The sequence below is a fragment of the Dermacentor variabilis genome, chromosome 5 (genome assembly GCF_050947875.1).
Source record: "Dermacentor variabilis isolate Ectoservices chromosome 5, ASM5094787v1, whole genome shotgun sequence".
In the NCBI taxonomy this organism is placed as follows: domain Eukaryota; kingdom Metazoa; phylum Arthropoda; class Arachnida; order Ixodida; family Ixodidae; genus Dermacentor; species Dermacentor variabilis.
Window position 1 is genome coordinate 92,129,014 of NC_134572.1, and position 16,696 is coordinate 92,145,709.

Here is a 16,696-nt window from a genome sequence, read left to right on the forward strand (position 1 = left end):
GGGCTAAGTCGATGTTTATGCAAGCAAGTAGAAACGGATCAGAGAGCTAGAATGTTGTTTATTGGGATTCAGATAATCCTATGGACATGTGTGTAGGCGCCTATATGCTACTTTTGATACAGGGAAAAGAATTGGGCACACAAAGACCCCAAGAGGAGGACGGTGGGAAAACAAGAATAGCAAGAAGATTATGGTGTGTACATGTGCGACAAAGGCGATGGTGTTGATCTAGAGACACCGGAGCTTGTCAAGCCAATCTTAAAGCACTATGGAAAAAATGTGAAAGCTCGTCGTTGCCTTCAGTGAGAAGGCATGGCACGTGTTATTATTTCCAGGTCTTGTAGTTCTTTGGAAGTAGATCCCATTCTACTGTTCAAAATTGTATGAAGTTGTAAATATTGAATGTATTTGTCAGAGCCTCCGATAAAGCAGTGGTAATTGCAGTGGCATTAAACAGGGACCTGGCGCGACGTCACGTCCAATAACTCCTTCGGTACCACGCGCGTGATAAAGGCCACCATGTGTCAGAAGTGAACCTCTCCGTGATAGTAGTAGTGTGATGGAGCCCTACGTAAGCACCAGGGACCCCTCTTTGTGCATGCGTGCGTGCTTTCGTTCGTTCGTTCGTTCGTTCGTTCGCTCGCTCGCTCGCTCGTTCGTTCGTTCGTTCGTTCGTTCGTTCGTTCGCTCGCTCGTTCGTTCGTTCGTTCGTTCGTTCGTTCGTTCGTTCGTTCGTTCGTTCGTTTGTTCGTTCGTTCGTTCGTTCGTTCGTTCGTTCGTTCGTTCGTGGGTGAGTGAGTGAGTGAGTGACTGAGTGAGTGAGTGAGTGAGTGAGTGAGTGAGTGAGTGAGTGAGTGAGTGAGTGAGTGAGCGAGTGAGTGAGTGAGTGAGTGAGTGAGTGAGTGAGTGAGTGAGTGAGTGAGTGAGTGAGTGAGTGAGTGAGTGAGTGAGTGAGTGAGTGAGTGAGTGAGTAAGTTTGCTTATGCTTGCTTGCATGCGTCTGGGCATGCGCGTACGCACGCCTTTTGGTTTTGAGTCGACACTCGCTCGGTCTTATTCGTGAGTCCTGCTTTTCGACAGGTCTCCGCCATTTCGCATCTTTTTGTGAGGCATCAACACCAACTAAAGAGAAAGACACTTCGAATATGAAGCGTTAGGCTCCTGAACTTAACGCATGTCTGCATGTATTTTTTTATATTTCCTTTCTTTATTTTTTCACGTCAAATCTTTCAGTGGGTTTGAATAGGAAGGTGCAAGAAATTGAGTCGGAGTGCGCTGTCACTAGCAGCTACACCAACCTGTCGGTGAGTGTGGTCAGCCAGTCAAGCTGTCTCGACCGCATATGGAACAGCCATCGAAACCGAGCGTGCATCTTGCCCTAGCCAGCTGATTAGCTTACTTATGTTTCGATTGCTTGGCGGTGCTCTAAAGAAATGTGTGTTCTTTCTCTTAACTTTCCAGTCGAAGAAAAAACGTTAAGAACGGGCCGTCCGGAAGTTGGCCTGTTCGTGTAGAAAACCACAAGCGCAATATCTCATCTGACGAAGTACACTTGTGGCGTTGACTTGTAAAGTCGTGGCGTAATACTGCAAGTGATATTATGTAAATAGGCCATTGTATAGCTCGACAAATCAACGTTTAATGTTTCCATATTGGTAGAGAGTTCTTAAGTAGCAACCATGTGTTGTACATGAAAAGTTTCTTGAAACGTGCCCGCCACCTGTCAAAGTTCATTGTCTTAAAAGCCTTTGAAATCTCCGCAAGCAATATGTATGCCTCATTTCTGTAATACGTTCTTTTGATTGACTTTCTGTAGTGCACTTTCTGGTGCACTTATCTGCACTGGCTAGTGACTGAAAGAGCACATCGTAAAATACTTAAATATAACGCAGACTTAGGCTTTTCGCATTTGTCTATAGTATTAGCTCGAAATGGAGTATAGCGGAAACTATCGCGATTGCTCGAGACCACCTCAGCAATACCCATAATATGAGCCACTAAGAGAGGACGAGAGAGCAACAATAGGACAAGGTAAGGGGTGAACCTGACGGGTGTCTTCTTTGCTACCCTGCACTATCGATAAGAAAAAGGAAATATAGAAAAGGCAAATAAGGAGAATGAGCACAAATCGCACGTACGATGTTGCACGGGAGTTTCAATAGACGGAAACTCGACGAAATACGGAGAAGGCAGGCAGCAGCCTTTGCGACAGAAGCTAAATGCACTCACGTTCATTTTAATAAAGACTATGAGTAACTCATTAAAGCTCTACTAAAAATATTAGCTTAGCTTTGCTGTGATGCCAGAACATCGGCAGCCCTCGCTCACTTTATGAATTTCTTCTTATTTATTTGTTATGTCGCGTCGAGCGCCAAGATAATTGAGATAGGGAACAAAGAGTCGTGTAGAATTGCCACCAAAGCGAAAATTTAGTAGAATTGTAGTAGGCTACCCAGCGGGCATGCTACTCTTTAGAGAAACCAATTACAGTGCTTCATTCGACCGTTAGTCGACCTATCCGAACGCACTGTATAGGAGTCAACCTCTGGAATCAGCGAAGTAACTAACTAAATTTCGCACCACCATTAAAGTTCGTCACCCCTTCCCACCTCCCTTCCCATCATCCACATGCCCTTCGCCCATTGAAAGCCACGCGCGCTCGCACGGAACAAGGTACTAAGCCCGCGATGCGGCCGCGGGATGATTTGCAATCGTAGGGAGCTGCACTCCCGCGCCCTGCATATCATTGGGGTCTTCTTGGTTGAATGGTCTCGCTCGTCGCTTCAATGGACCGCACGAAAGCGCAATCCGCCGTCTATACCCTCGCACAGCAAAAGAAAGATGAAATAAGTAAAGGAAATAAAAGCGCGACGCTTGACAGCGGAGGAGTCTTAGGAGCCACCGTACTGGAAACGACAGAGCAGCGTAAAGTAAGCCGCGCACGCAGACACGGCCTCAGTGAAAGGCGGCCACCGCACATTGACAGGCTTCGAAGACCGCTCCCCGCGGCCTGCCTTCTACGGCCCCACGTGTGCCGCCAGGCATGCGCTCTGCATTCCTCGCACCGGTGTTCGCTTACGACCGTGATAAGTATTCCTCTGGCTACTGTCCTCCCGTAGTTTGCCATCCTCCCTCCGTCACCTGACAACATCCTCCTCTACCCACTCTCTCGCCAGAACGCCTCACAACTTGACCAGTTGGCCGAATTATCTGCAATCCTCGAGACATAAAAAAAAAACTGCGCTTTTCTCGTTGTACCCCGCGGACCCTATATCTTCAACGGGAAAGAAGTCGCATATTGCTCGTTTATTGGTAATATAATATTTGCTTCCCATATATCTCTCTACTTGCTTGTTAACACAACATAAGGAATATGCAAAAATGCCTTCCTCCTTTAGCAAGTATGACGACGCTATTTTGGCCTCCTCAGAGCTGTTTTCTTGGTGCACAGAATTAGTCACAGCTCTAGACGAACGATAAATACTGAAAAATATAAATTATTAAAGGCTGCATTATTTTTAGACTTCACTAGTGAGGACGTTCCCCCATCGGTGGCTCTATCTCTCGCAGTTCCAGTTCCATTTTCTTTTGTTCTGCTTGTTTTTTTTTTCACAGAAGCAAAATGACGAAGCTTCGTGATGAATATCGAGATTCCTGCCATCTGCAAAATAAATCAGTCATCTTTTTTTGCTTACGCTGATGAGTGCGTGCAGAGAAATGCCCGCGTTGTATGCTCATAGCCCCATCTGATATGTTATGCGTGAATGATTTCAATAAATACTTTTGCTCTTATACATTCCAACAAGCGTCAGTTTGAGAATAGGACTGGAGTTACTGCTTAGTTCTTTTTCAATACAGCGAAGCCAGATGCTCTTGAAGTTGAACTTCGTGGTGGTCGGAAGTTAAAATACATGAAGCATAAACATCCGCCTGAATTTCGGGTTCGCGTGAACCACATGCAGATAAAGCAAATCATATGATACACTCGGTCAGTTATCTATTTATTTTTAGCGTAATTCTGTACCGAGAAAGATCTGACGAATTATCACCCGCCAGACGTATCAGAAATTACAGGCTATTTATGGTTGCACTTTCACAGTCATAGCTCGCTTTAGCTTCATAGCTCTTATTGCCCCAGCGAAGACATAATGTTATGGATATTTGGTATAGACTTGGTGGTGCTGTAGTGTTAACTGGGAAGCAAACGCTGTCATGGTGATTTTGTTTCATGGCTCACTGAATTCTGTGGATTTTCTTTCCTCGATCGTAGCACAATCATAATATAATCGCCTAAAAATTGTGATAAAAATAAGCTAGTGGTGCCACTGCCCAATAACAACTCTTGTTACCTTCATTAATTGTTTGAGCACTTTCAATATTATGCTGGCTTGCCACACGCGTACTTTAGAGAAATTAGTTGACTACCCTATGCAGTAAAACTTACAAAGTGTGCGTTTCGTTGGTGCTGCGCGTTTCAGCTCAGCTGCCCAACTGTCCTTCTCTTGTGTTTAACTCAGGGCGTTGAAGTCGACGTATACGATGTCTCTGTCTGGCTACTTCCACTGGACCAGCTCTGGAAACAGGTTAAGAGCATTTTCCGGGGACATGCACGCTTTACATTTTCGTTCCATTACTCAGTAGTGTCTTTCTCCGAAGATTTCCCAAATGAAGATGAACGCGGTCTGTCGCAGTTTGTCCAGCAAGGATGGAGGCATGAGCTGCAGTCTTTGGGGCCATATGCATCCGCGCAATCCTAAAACGTTGTGGTCATTGTCGGTAGCTTGCGTCATGTTCAAGTTGTTGACATATAACACAGAGCAAAAAAAAAGACATGGCAAGATGATCTCTGAAACCGAAGATGGCACGAGCAGGCAGTCGTCGATTTTATCTGAAGCCTAAACTTACACTTTTGTTACAGTGCATTTCTATCTCATCTTTGTCGACATCAGAAAGGCATAGAACAAGAAGCATCCCTTCGGTCAAGTAATGTGTCTGCTCTGCATTATTCCGTGCTGAAGGAACATTACTTATGAGAGCAACGTTTCGATAAAATAGCCGCAAGTTATCCATCGGCGCTCCCGAGCCGTGGATGTCTAGAGGACAGTGTTCTTTGAAACTGCTTTTGTTTCCTACATCCTCCAGCCTGTTGAATAATAAATTTCAAATTCCTACATTTTTTTTTTGCCAATTCACCCCAACGAGCGGAAAGATGGTTAAAACGGTGAAAGAAGGCGTCTAAAAAAACAAGTGAAACATTGATGAAAGGATAACGCTCCACATTGTTAAATTTATTTAAGCACAACACTCATGAAATCTTCAGTGGAACTGAAATCACTTTCGTAGAAAAAAGACACGCCGGCTAATTTGTTTAGATGGCCCAGAATAATGCGTGCAACGGTAAGGTGATGCACAGACGGTCACAAGCATTGCTTCCTTAATGGATTTGAACTGGCTTAATTCAACTCGTTTAGGCCACCTGCTTATGAACGCAGTAGTGGCCGAGCTCTGTGACGCCACCGTATTAGGGTAACTACGTCTTTACGCGAAATAGGCGCATTTCTTACGCCTTGTCTGTCGTACACGTTGTTCTTTCGTCCTTGTTTTCGTAGCGCTCTCTTTTTTCATTAAGCATTTCTTACGGATTGTGGTCAAGGATACATCTTCGGTACGCTCTTTATTGGCTGTACTAACTTAAGCCTTAAAAGCTTCTCCGTAGTGCGAAAGGCAGCTTTGAAGATACCCTCGATGACACAGGCGCTGCACTGGTTATTCTCTCTGACAATGAATACTTTTAGTCAGCGCGAGTGTAGGCTCTGCGACTTTTCATAACAACATCAGAGCTTATGCACGATGTGTGGATGTAAGCAGCAGTGGGACAGTTCAGATAATGTTAAAGCTGAGAACAAGCTGTGATCACGTTTTAAAAACGCAGTTCAGCTCTTTGCTTCTCTGCGGCAAGCACAGAAAGTCGTCTTGCGAATTCGAACATTCGGACTATCGGCTTGGCTTGTCGTAAGAGATGTTACGTGGACAAGGAGCAATGTAGAACGGGGTCAATAACTCAAATCGTCAGAATGTGTGGCAACGAAGGTTTTTAACAAACAATTAGCCAATTCAATGCCGGCTGGCGTTGGGCCCCTCTTGGTGGCCAGGTGCCATCTACCTCTCTTTCTCCTCCCTGGGCTCATTTTCATGATTGTAAAGATAACAATAATCATAATTAGTCAACGATGACAAAAAATTTAGAAAAACAAGCCATAATACAGAAGAGAACTAAATGTGACGACTGCTGACCAACGCTCTGCAAAGTACGATCAACGTAAGTCCACACAGACATGAGAAAGAATCCGGCAGCCGTAGCCAGAATGTGCATGAAGCAGTAAATAGCTGTCGAAGACTAACAGGAGAGAATATTTTCTTTATTTAACTTTCACCTTGTGCCCAGCAGGGTTACGATATGCCTACCTCAGCAAACTGACATAACCCTAGCAAATGCGTTTTCGCCTTATTCCTGTTAGCAAGGGATAAGTTTCTGCCGATCCATTGCGCCCTTATGCATTGCATAGCGGTTCAGTGGCACTCTGGTTGGCTAAAGTGTGTGACTTCCCCAAGTCGTAGTTCGCCAGAAATACCTGCACATATGTATCGTCGCGAACATATATACTTCAGTTGTGAGCATTTTCTTGCCACAAGGCCATGTTTATCGCCTGCGTAACAACATCCTAACACATTCGGGGCTTTGAACTCTATAGTTAAAAGAATGAATCTACAGATGTGTCCACTGGTAAATGGAACACTTGAGTTCAGAACATGTTCGAATCTTTCTTTCTCGCAGGGGTACACACGGCTAAATTTGAAGGAGATAACTTGTGGTTTGCAGCTCTGACTTCTTTCGATGCAACTTTGCAGTACATTGACATCGCTTCTGCAGCCACTTGCAGCTGTAGGGTGCCAGCAAAATCAGATCCGCACATTTGATTGCTCCCATTAACAGGGGACCGCATTATACATATGTTCCACTTTCTGCGGCTAAAACAGGATAAAGAACAACTTATTGCGCACGAACAACACCTCCAAAGCTCATTTAGGTCGCCGGAAAATGATCGTCATCTCTAGTTTCACTCCAAGGTAATTGCTTGGACCCCACATCAAGCAAGCAATACCCAGAACCCACAGCACTGCGAAGTATATACTGCACGCGTAAAGCAAGGTGCTAGAGCTGCAGGCAATTTTCACCCCCAGACAGACGAACGTGCTCCTTCCCCACCCGCCTTTACGGCTATCGCCCCCTTAATTATTTAATGGCGCCGGCGCGAGGTAGCTTCGCCGAACGTGTGTGTAGCCACAGGTACTTCTATTTTGGCTGACAATATTTCGTGGGTATTCAAATGAATAGCAGCAGACTGGGAAATAATAATAGTGGACGCATAAGCGCAACTATCACGCGAGTTATGAGACTATGGAGATTCAGCGGGAACAGTGTTTATGAGTAGGAATGTATTTTTTGGCTATTCCCTTGTTGCGCCCTGTTGAGCAAGACTACTCGGAATCGCTGATATGGCGGCACAAATGACCTCACGCGGGAACCTCCAACTGCGTTTCTGAGCTACCTGTACCCTGCACGCTGATCACAAAATCGATGGCCGACGCTTAATGAAATGTTTGCGTTTCTTCTATGCTACTGGCACATCCGCATCACCACCATTCCTTCTTTTCACGCCCACTCCGCTTTTCTCGTGTATCTCGGTAGTCATCCAGGTGCCAGTGACGGTCGTTACGTGATGATGGGCGTATGGAGCCAGCGTTTGGCAGAACTACGTGCACCTCCATTCCTGCAGCCGTGGCTATAAGGCAGCAGTTGGGAGGAACGCGCGCGCTCTCCCTGGTTTTTTTTTTTATCAAACTCAGTGAGATAGCTTCCACAGGTGCTTCTGTGGCAGCTGGGGCTGAAGCACAGTGACATCTGCGTGAACAGCCGGCAAGAAGGCGACACTCGTATCGAGTTCAGAGTTCCGTGGTTTCTGCTGTTCAATATTGGAGGAGCCGAAGTGTTCCTCAATCACTATGGTAATGTACGAAACATTAGGAAAGTATAAAAACCCTTGCAGCAATTGGGGCGGTGTGAGGTGATAATGCGAATGTTGGGCACGAAACTACCCATATCGCCCTTTCACTCCAGAGTTTTGTATCAGCGCATCAATTATTGTTGAGTTTATTAATATTGCTCATTTGGCGAAGCATATGTACACATTTGGAACCGCTGAACAATGTAACAAAATTGATTGGACAAAAAATTAAGGCAAATGAGCAAGAAGCATATCGGCATGGCTAAATAGATGGAAGGGTTAGCATAACTACCAGTAGCGATAGCTCATAATGCTCACCGCACTTGTGAATATACGTGTCTTCTAGGGCATTTGCTTCCAAGCTGTGCCTGCCCGTCATTACCGATATATTGGCACAAGGATGGGCTTTGAAAGAAGATCGTGCACAATGCGTTTGTATGTGCCCTGAATTCTACAGCTGCTTCCCTAGGCACGAAAATGGAGGTCACGAGTTTTGGGTGGAGGTGTACACGTCTCCTCTATGCGTAATGACACGCGGGTTAAGCCACGGATATCGGCCACGGTTAAGAGGCAACCGGCTCCTTACCTTCTCTTTTTTCTTCCTCATTTGTTAGGTTGTTTGTTGATTGAGCCCATATTCGCCTCTCTTTTATAGGGTAAGACACTGTACTCATTACAGCCGCTCTAGAAGTTCCACTGACGTTATGTTGCACACCAGCAGCCTGTTTTATAGGCTTACTCTACATTAACGTGCATCACATGGGCATGAAATGTACAAGCATCATCTAATTCTTAAAAAATAACGGCCCATTCTACTGCGTGAAGGAGGATGACCAGCGAAGCTGCGTAGCACACGACGAGGAGGTGACAGAGAATTTGGAACAAAGATATGAACAAATTTATTGTCCTGATCTGTGGTCATGGTGACGAAAGGTACGCACATACATTTATTTTGTTACATCCTTGTTCGTTAATGTTATACATTCGTAATATACATTCTTGTTTTCAGTTCGCGATTTACTGAGGCAAAGAATTTGAGATCGCAGTCACCGCACCGACCTCGAGTGGGCCGGTGCCGTCAGCGCCTTCGCAGAGGGAGGGGCAGTATGGTAACACTAACGTGATGAGCGGCAGCGGAGCCCGTGGAAGCAGACATCGATGACGACGACAGAGAACGCATGAGCAATGGCCCGAGCGCGTTCGCGTGGTTACGCCGAGGGGCACCAACGAGCCAGCTGTGGTGGAAGACGATGTCGAATGCGTGAGCAGTTGCACGAGCCATTGGTTATGATGATAGTTTTTGCTCACATGGATTTGTTGACGGACACGAGATATGCAAGGAACCCTATAGCGATAAGCAGCTTCAGTGTAAAAAGAAGAACGTAGAGTTCTTTATTCCCAGTGCCACGGACGCACTCTGTTAAGACGTGACGCTTTTGCTTCAACGCAGACAGGGAAAGCAGGCACCTCCAATGAACACGAGGACCCCTCCGCACAGAGCCCCCTGTCTGCTGTTGGGGATGCTGAACCAGTGAACCGCAAATGGTAGCGCCGTAATTATTATTCGTCTAAAAACTTCAAAGTGACCGCGGATCAAAACTGCATCGCCGTTATCGCCTGTATCGGTCCCATTATATCCTTATACCTCGGGTCTTCATCCTGTATTTCATTGTACTGTATCTTGCCTAATAATAATAAAACGTCATTCATTCATTCAATTGTGGCACTCGACATTTTGCAGCTGTACACTGCGTTACTCCCGGTTTCTCGTCGAAGGTACCGTAAGCCTCATTGCTATAACGTCGGCTACATTCACACTTTTCCTCTAAGAAAATAGTTTTAGTTTGACGTACGCAGAAGCGCGCGCAAACGTGACAGTTCTACGTGGGCTACACGCCGCATGCGTGGGACGCTCATAGTTTGGTGGGCTCAACAGTATGGAGGTACACGCCCCGCAACCATATAGGTCGTTGCTTCCGCATGTCTACTGGTGCACTCTGCCGGCAGAGATAAAGGCTACTCATGCCAAGTTCGTTCAAGACGAGCCGGAATCGAAGTGAACTCGTGATTTTCGTACCTCGCGAACTGTGCGTCCGTGCTAGCTTGTGCTGCGTTCTCTGTCTGGTAGCTCGCAAAGCACGTCGTGTACGTGGGTTGCAAAACGCAAAGGCGCATATTGCACGTGTCTGCTTGAAACGTGATGAGGCTGTCTACGTTCGGCGCATGCCTATTTCGGTCCGACAAGATCTACGCGTAAGTAGGGTTTCTTTACGTACGTGAAATTGAAACGGCCTAAAGTGTGCAGGAGGAATTAGCGTCTTTCAGTAATCATAACCTAAATGCGTGCGTTAAATAAATGTTTTCTTCTGATTAACGTTTTTAGCGTTCACGCTAAATTTGGGTGGTGGAGTGCACGATCTTTACGACGAAGTGACCTGTTCAACGAATCCTTTTTTCACTCTTATGCGCTTCGTTATAAAGGCATTCGACTCAGTGGCACATTTAGTGCTACGCCTAAGTGAAATGTAGTTTCTTTCATCATTAGGTTAACGGTTGTGTGCTTTTCATGGAGCACAGTTGTGTAGACAACACGTTATGCATATTTAGTTTTATAGATTTTGTTTCTCGCATCGGCGGCATATGGCTTGCGAGGGACCATAGGATCGTATCATACTTCGACTTCAAAAGAAACATCACCACGACCACAACAAAATTTGGCCTGGAGTTTACATATAATTGAAATAAAAGGCACCCATTGTTGAGATATTCATCGACAAAAATTTGCCTTTTGTCGCTGCGATGAATTGGCGGGGAGTCGAATTCTTGGTCGTAGGTTTGCATCGCAAACGATGATTTTTCGACAAGACACGTCCTTCGAGAGACAAAATGATAAGTGGCACGTACTGGTAGCCAAATCGTTCGCCTCAAGAAAAAAAAAAGTGGTAGGTGGCCATAATCTTTGACTTAGGTGTCTCTTTGTGGCACTCGCACCTCTGCTTTGGTTTTCTTTAGGTCAACTTTTGAAAAACGCAACGCATGAAACGAACTCGGAGGCAATGGTTTTGCATTAATTAGCGGGTTAACTATAATGTCATCTTATTGTGTGTGACGTCATTAATGACGTCACTACCTCCGTTTTCTGCTTCCCAGTTTCCAGGAATTTCGCCAAAGTCGTGCTCGCGTGGCAGGTCTCTAAATTCTACGATTTTTTGCTTTGGTGTGCGGTAAGCAACAATTTCTAATTAATTATAGTTATCCGAGACACTTCAGTAACTCAACTTCTAACTAGAGTTATGTCCTGGTATTATCGCTACAATGAAAGGAAGGAATTTGGAACTGTACTATCTTCTTAATATATTTTTCTGATTTATGTTGTATTTAGTCCCCGGTTGTCGCAGTTACTTCTCATTAATTCTAATTATTCCAAACATTTCAGTCACTCAGCTTGTAACTAAGCTTATACTTTGTTACCAAATCTATCACGAACCCCACAAATTTTGTATTCTTTGATTTTTTTTATTTATCTCGAATTTTGTCGTGGTCGTCTCAAGAGGTGCTACTAAAAAAAAAAAGCGAGGCCACAAGCAAGATGCGGGCAGTTCTTCCCGCGCTTTTGGTGAGCACAGTTTTTCTATCGGAGCGAGAAAAAAAGAGTTTTTGTCGACGAATATTTCAACAGCGGATGGCGTTTTTAAAACCACGTAAATTGATTTTGCCTCCTGCGACGTCCTGCTATAATACTACTGTTGCAACGTTGGCTACTTGACAACGGCTACTAGACCTTCTACGCTGCTGTGGTGCCGAAGGAATGATCTGAAGTGGAGGCGCTAAAACGACGGTGGACGAAGAAGGGACACACATACACAGGGCGCCTGTGTGTGTATTCGTTCTTCGTCCACCGTCGTTTTAGCGCCTCCCCTTCAGATCATGCTTAACCAACACGCCCAACTATCTATCCTAACGAAGGAATGAATTGTGCAAGAAGCATCATTGCAATTGGTAAATCCTCTGTGGAAGAAAAGAATATGTGCAATAAAATAGGTCACATGGTGTACCTCACATTTTATGCTGATGCTCTGCAGAAAAAAAAAACAAGGACGCTTGATAAACGCCTATCTTTATACCTGACATGTATTCAGCATTTTGAGCGAAGACACAGCTATCGTTGAGAAAACATGCAACAAGTCAACAATCATTAAAACTAAATTAGCGTTCCACTTGTTCGGCTTCACGTTTCCAACTTTTTGTTTGCTCGATGGCACTCGTTTTGGTCGTACGCTTCATTCAACAAACAGCGAGCTTCTACATTCGACCAAACTTCAGTCCCGATGAATCCACGAGCTCACTGCGAACAACTTCCTATTTATTGTTTATATTTTACGAGCGAATTAAATTTATTTGCGTTGACTATTACTTGGAGACGAAATGAACGCAATCCTAATAGGAACCTATAGAGTTAAATGTTCTCTTCTATTTTGGCTGTTTCAAACTGTAATCTAATCCGCAAGCATAGAAATGAGGCGCTGTCTTAATTACGCTGAAATAGTTGCAGCAGACCGTGCTGAACTCAATGGCGCCCTCTTTGTCTGTGGTCAAGTAGAGTATATTTGTATGCCCTTCAACCGACCGTCTTCAGGAATATTGCGGACTCAAGCGAGGACATTAGAAGGCCTACGCGGAAACCGATGTTTGTTCATCCCCACCGGAAGATGTTTCGCAAGGCTGCACTGGCCCACGTTTGGAGCTGCATATTTTTTTTGTTTTTTTTTTTTACTTTAGTGAGCTTTCCAAATGCTCTGCTTTTATGTTTTTTCGTGTGTATTTTCCACTACCTTGGACTTGACATTATTTCCTACACAGTTAACCGCACATCAACGCTTGCTTGCGAAATCACCCATTAAATGTTTTCCTTCTTCCTTCCTTTCGGAAAAGGACTTAATGCGTTTAAGCGTCCAGAAGAATGAAGCCGACTGACTGCTTGAACCTTCACAAATTAACTTCATCAAAATTTGAGGTTTCCGAAATGTTAAGCCAGGTTTTGCGAAATCTTTGCTGAAATTCACCACGTTTGTCAATAAGTTCTCAGTAGCGGTGATCTGCGACAGTGAAACCGCGGATGACCTGAGCATAGTTTAGTCAAAAGTGAGCTAACTTAATTCAACTCTCTGAGGTTGTGCATGTTTAAATGCGCGCCGGAAAAGTTCCTTTACATCAACAAAAAATAATCACCATCACCATCATCATCATTCCATTTATGAGCACCGTAGCACAATGACCTATCTCAGCAATGTTCACTTATTTGTGTCTCCGGCCAGCGGACCTCCCCGCCCCTTAAGCCTGCAAATTTCATAAGTTTATCATACCACCTAATCATATGTCCTCGCCTCTCTGCGCTTCTCTTCACTTAAAACTCATTCTGTAAATGTAAAAAAGTACCGGTTACCAGTTGTACGTGTTATTTGTCTTGCTCCACTCCATTTATCGCTCTTAATGATGTCGGCTAGCCCCATTTCCTATCTAATCCTCACCACCATCTTTCTGTCGCATAACATTACGCATATCATTTTATTTGCCGCCACCGTTCCACTCTCCTTAACTTTTCGTCAAGTAACTTAGTCAAGCACCCCCTTTCTTTCCAATACGTTAGCAGCGGTATGAAACTTGCATGGAATGAAATCGTTTGGCTCGTATTATAACCTGGATTGGGAGGTTTTTCGTTGGTAACTTGTTCTCAAGGCATCAAAGCTTTGTGCGTCACCAGTGTTTTACGTAACTAGACCACGAACACATTGTTAGCAGTAGTAGTGCTCCGCTACTAATAATGATATTTTTATACCAACGACATCACGACACGTTTTTGGGACAATTGTTCAGCATTCAACGTGCGTTTTACCAAATGACGACCTCTTTTTTTCTATAAAACAACTGACAAAGACAGTACGGAAAGGGAATTACACAACACCGGAGCATCATTAATCATTTGTCACTGCAGTGGCTTTACACCTCCACAGATGCGACAATGTTCCCCAGTTGGTATTCCGGCAGGGATTCAGAGTCCCTAGCTTTCTTGCGGCTTGCAGCCGGTTCCTTATTTCTTCATTTTTGTGTTTTCACAGTGAATAATAACTGAGCAACGAAAATGTTCACATTACATTCCTAGATGCAATATCCTATAGCATGAGAGCTTCCCACGCGGAGAAGAACTGCTTTTTAGAGAACACAGTGAGTCCTTGATGAAAACAGCCGCCGACAATGGCAAACGCAAGCGCAAACAATCAGCGCTGCAAATTGACGGAACAATTTTGCCGCGGCTGAACGCAAGCTCGCTATGACACTATTGATCAGCGTTTTTTGTGTGCGTGAAATAGTGTTATTACGCGAGTGTACTGTTCCTTAAATTGTTCTTTTTTTTCAACGCAAGGACGGGAGGTTAGGGCCAGTCAGAAAGGTTCGCTTGAGGGCGTACAGCATGCCAGCTTACTGCGTTCTCCACAGCAAAAGAGAGAGGAATAATGTTGGCGGAGCTTGAAAGGTGCAGTGGGCGTTTCCACAAGAACTTCAGGGGCGTCGATTGATAAACAGCAAAGCAGCACTCGCGTTTTTCCCGACTATATAGGAAACGGCATGCCATTTCGATCCATACTGACTTCATTTCTTCTTTTTACCATATGAAGGAAAAGGCAAAATAGAATGGTGTATGAATAGGACATGTTGGTGGACAGGAGGTGTTAGAGAAGGCGTTTCCAGAAACCGGTACATAACATGCCTGTAGGGTACAGAAGAGAAAAAGAAATCATAACTGAGGAAGAGGAAACGAAGGGGCAATGAAGGGTTTCGAAGGCGGTTTGTGGTTGGCAGAGATAAGGCAGTCTAGATAAATAAATGCAGAGGCGAGAACGGGGCTGAGAGTAGGGAAATTACTTTTTCCCGATTGGGAGACCGGGCTAAAATTGAAGCCTCCAATCGACAGTCTCCGACCAGCCGCGATTGAAAGAAAACAATCAAAGCGTCCCTGCTTCAGAGCTCTATCGTGTAGAAACGAAGCGGCGTGTGAAAGCGGCCCAACTGCTGGCGATACGAAAGCCAGCAGCCGGCAAGAGGTACAGACGAAACTGAAAGCTCAGGCTGGAGAATCATTTAATTTTATTGCAATTTTTCTTTGTTTGCGCTTCGATGCTTGCTTACGGACTGGCGCTAGTGAGACAAAGAAAATAGCTTTTGCGTAGGTATCAAAAAGAGCAAGAGAGCAAGAAGAGGAAAGGCCAACCAGGTGAGCGTCCGGTTTGCTACCGCACAGAAGAAGTAAAGGAAAAGGTAATAGAAACAGAAGCGAATCAACGCCACATGCACGCGGGAAAATGCACAGGAATATAAAGGGTGATGTTTGTGTAGAGTCGAGATGATCTACAACAAAATTACCTGTATAACGACATAATAATATTGTCCCTGTTTTGTTGGGAGCTGTATGGTGCACGACCTTTACAACAAAGTCACGTGTATAACGAATAAGTTCGGAGGCCCCAAGCATTTTGTTATAAAGGCGTTCGACTTTATCAGGTCGATGCACTTCACCAACGGTTCTATAGTTCATGAATAGCTTTTTAACGCCAGCTATGGATGTGGCTATGGTCAGAACTTCGTGGACTCTGAAAATGGTCGCGAGTTCAGCTGCTTTCAAATTTTCTTGAGAGGAGACGTTGGGTGTCGTCGCGAGGAAAGGTACACAGCAGGTATAAAAGGCCTGGTGATAGTGCATGTACGGAAGTAGTAATGTACACGTGTGGACATGTTTTTTTTTTAGTACGATGAATGTATAGAAAGTGCTTTCGACCCTTCGGTATTTGGCGTTTTTTTCTTGCTGGGCTGTTCTACTGAACGTGTGGTTCCGTTATTGGGTATAGTTGCTTCTCATTATCCTTGCTCTTCTTGATTTTACGTCACCATTTGCTTTGTTTATTTCGTTTCTGTTTCTATGCATTAAGCCCGATCGAGTTAGCACAATCCCAATTTCGGCACAGCTACCAGAAATAAATAGGCTGCGCAAGGTACTTTTCTCAGTTGGCGGTGTTTTATTGGCTAAATTTTATCCTAGTTCATTCGAGGCATATTGGCGACCAGTCTGACAATAATCATTTGAGTATATTTGAGCCATAAAGCATGTTCTTCATTTTTAGGTCCTTGCGAAATTGTGGTTTCTCAAATAAAATAAACTACAATTCCCTCAAAAATATTTCGTTACAGTAGAAATTAAATTTCTTTATTGGCACCCGAGCTCCGGTGTGCAAATCACTTTTTAGGCTCTTTAATGACTGTTGAAGTGATAAAAATGAAGTCGTAGGGATCGATTTCGAAGACCTACGTATATCAAGGTATTGGTAAAAGTGTACAAATTTTCTTGAGAGAATTTGACTTTTCTCTGTAAGCTATGAATGCGAGCATACGTTCAAGCTTGAACTACGGTTTGTTATATCGTATTGTTATATTAACCTGAAGATTTGCATCATCATGGACATTTATTGCATGTATTGGTCGCACTTTTTTAGGCACCTTTCAATGCGCTCCAATATTTTCAAACACCATTCTGTGCCTTTCATACAGAATACCGCATGAGCTATTTGATTTATGCAGTA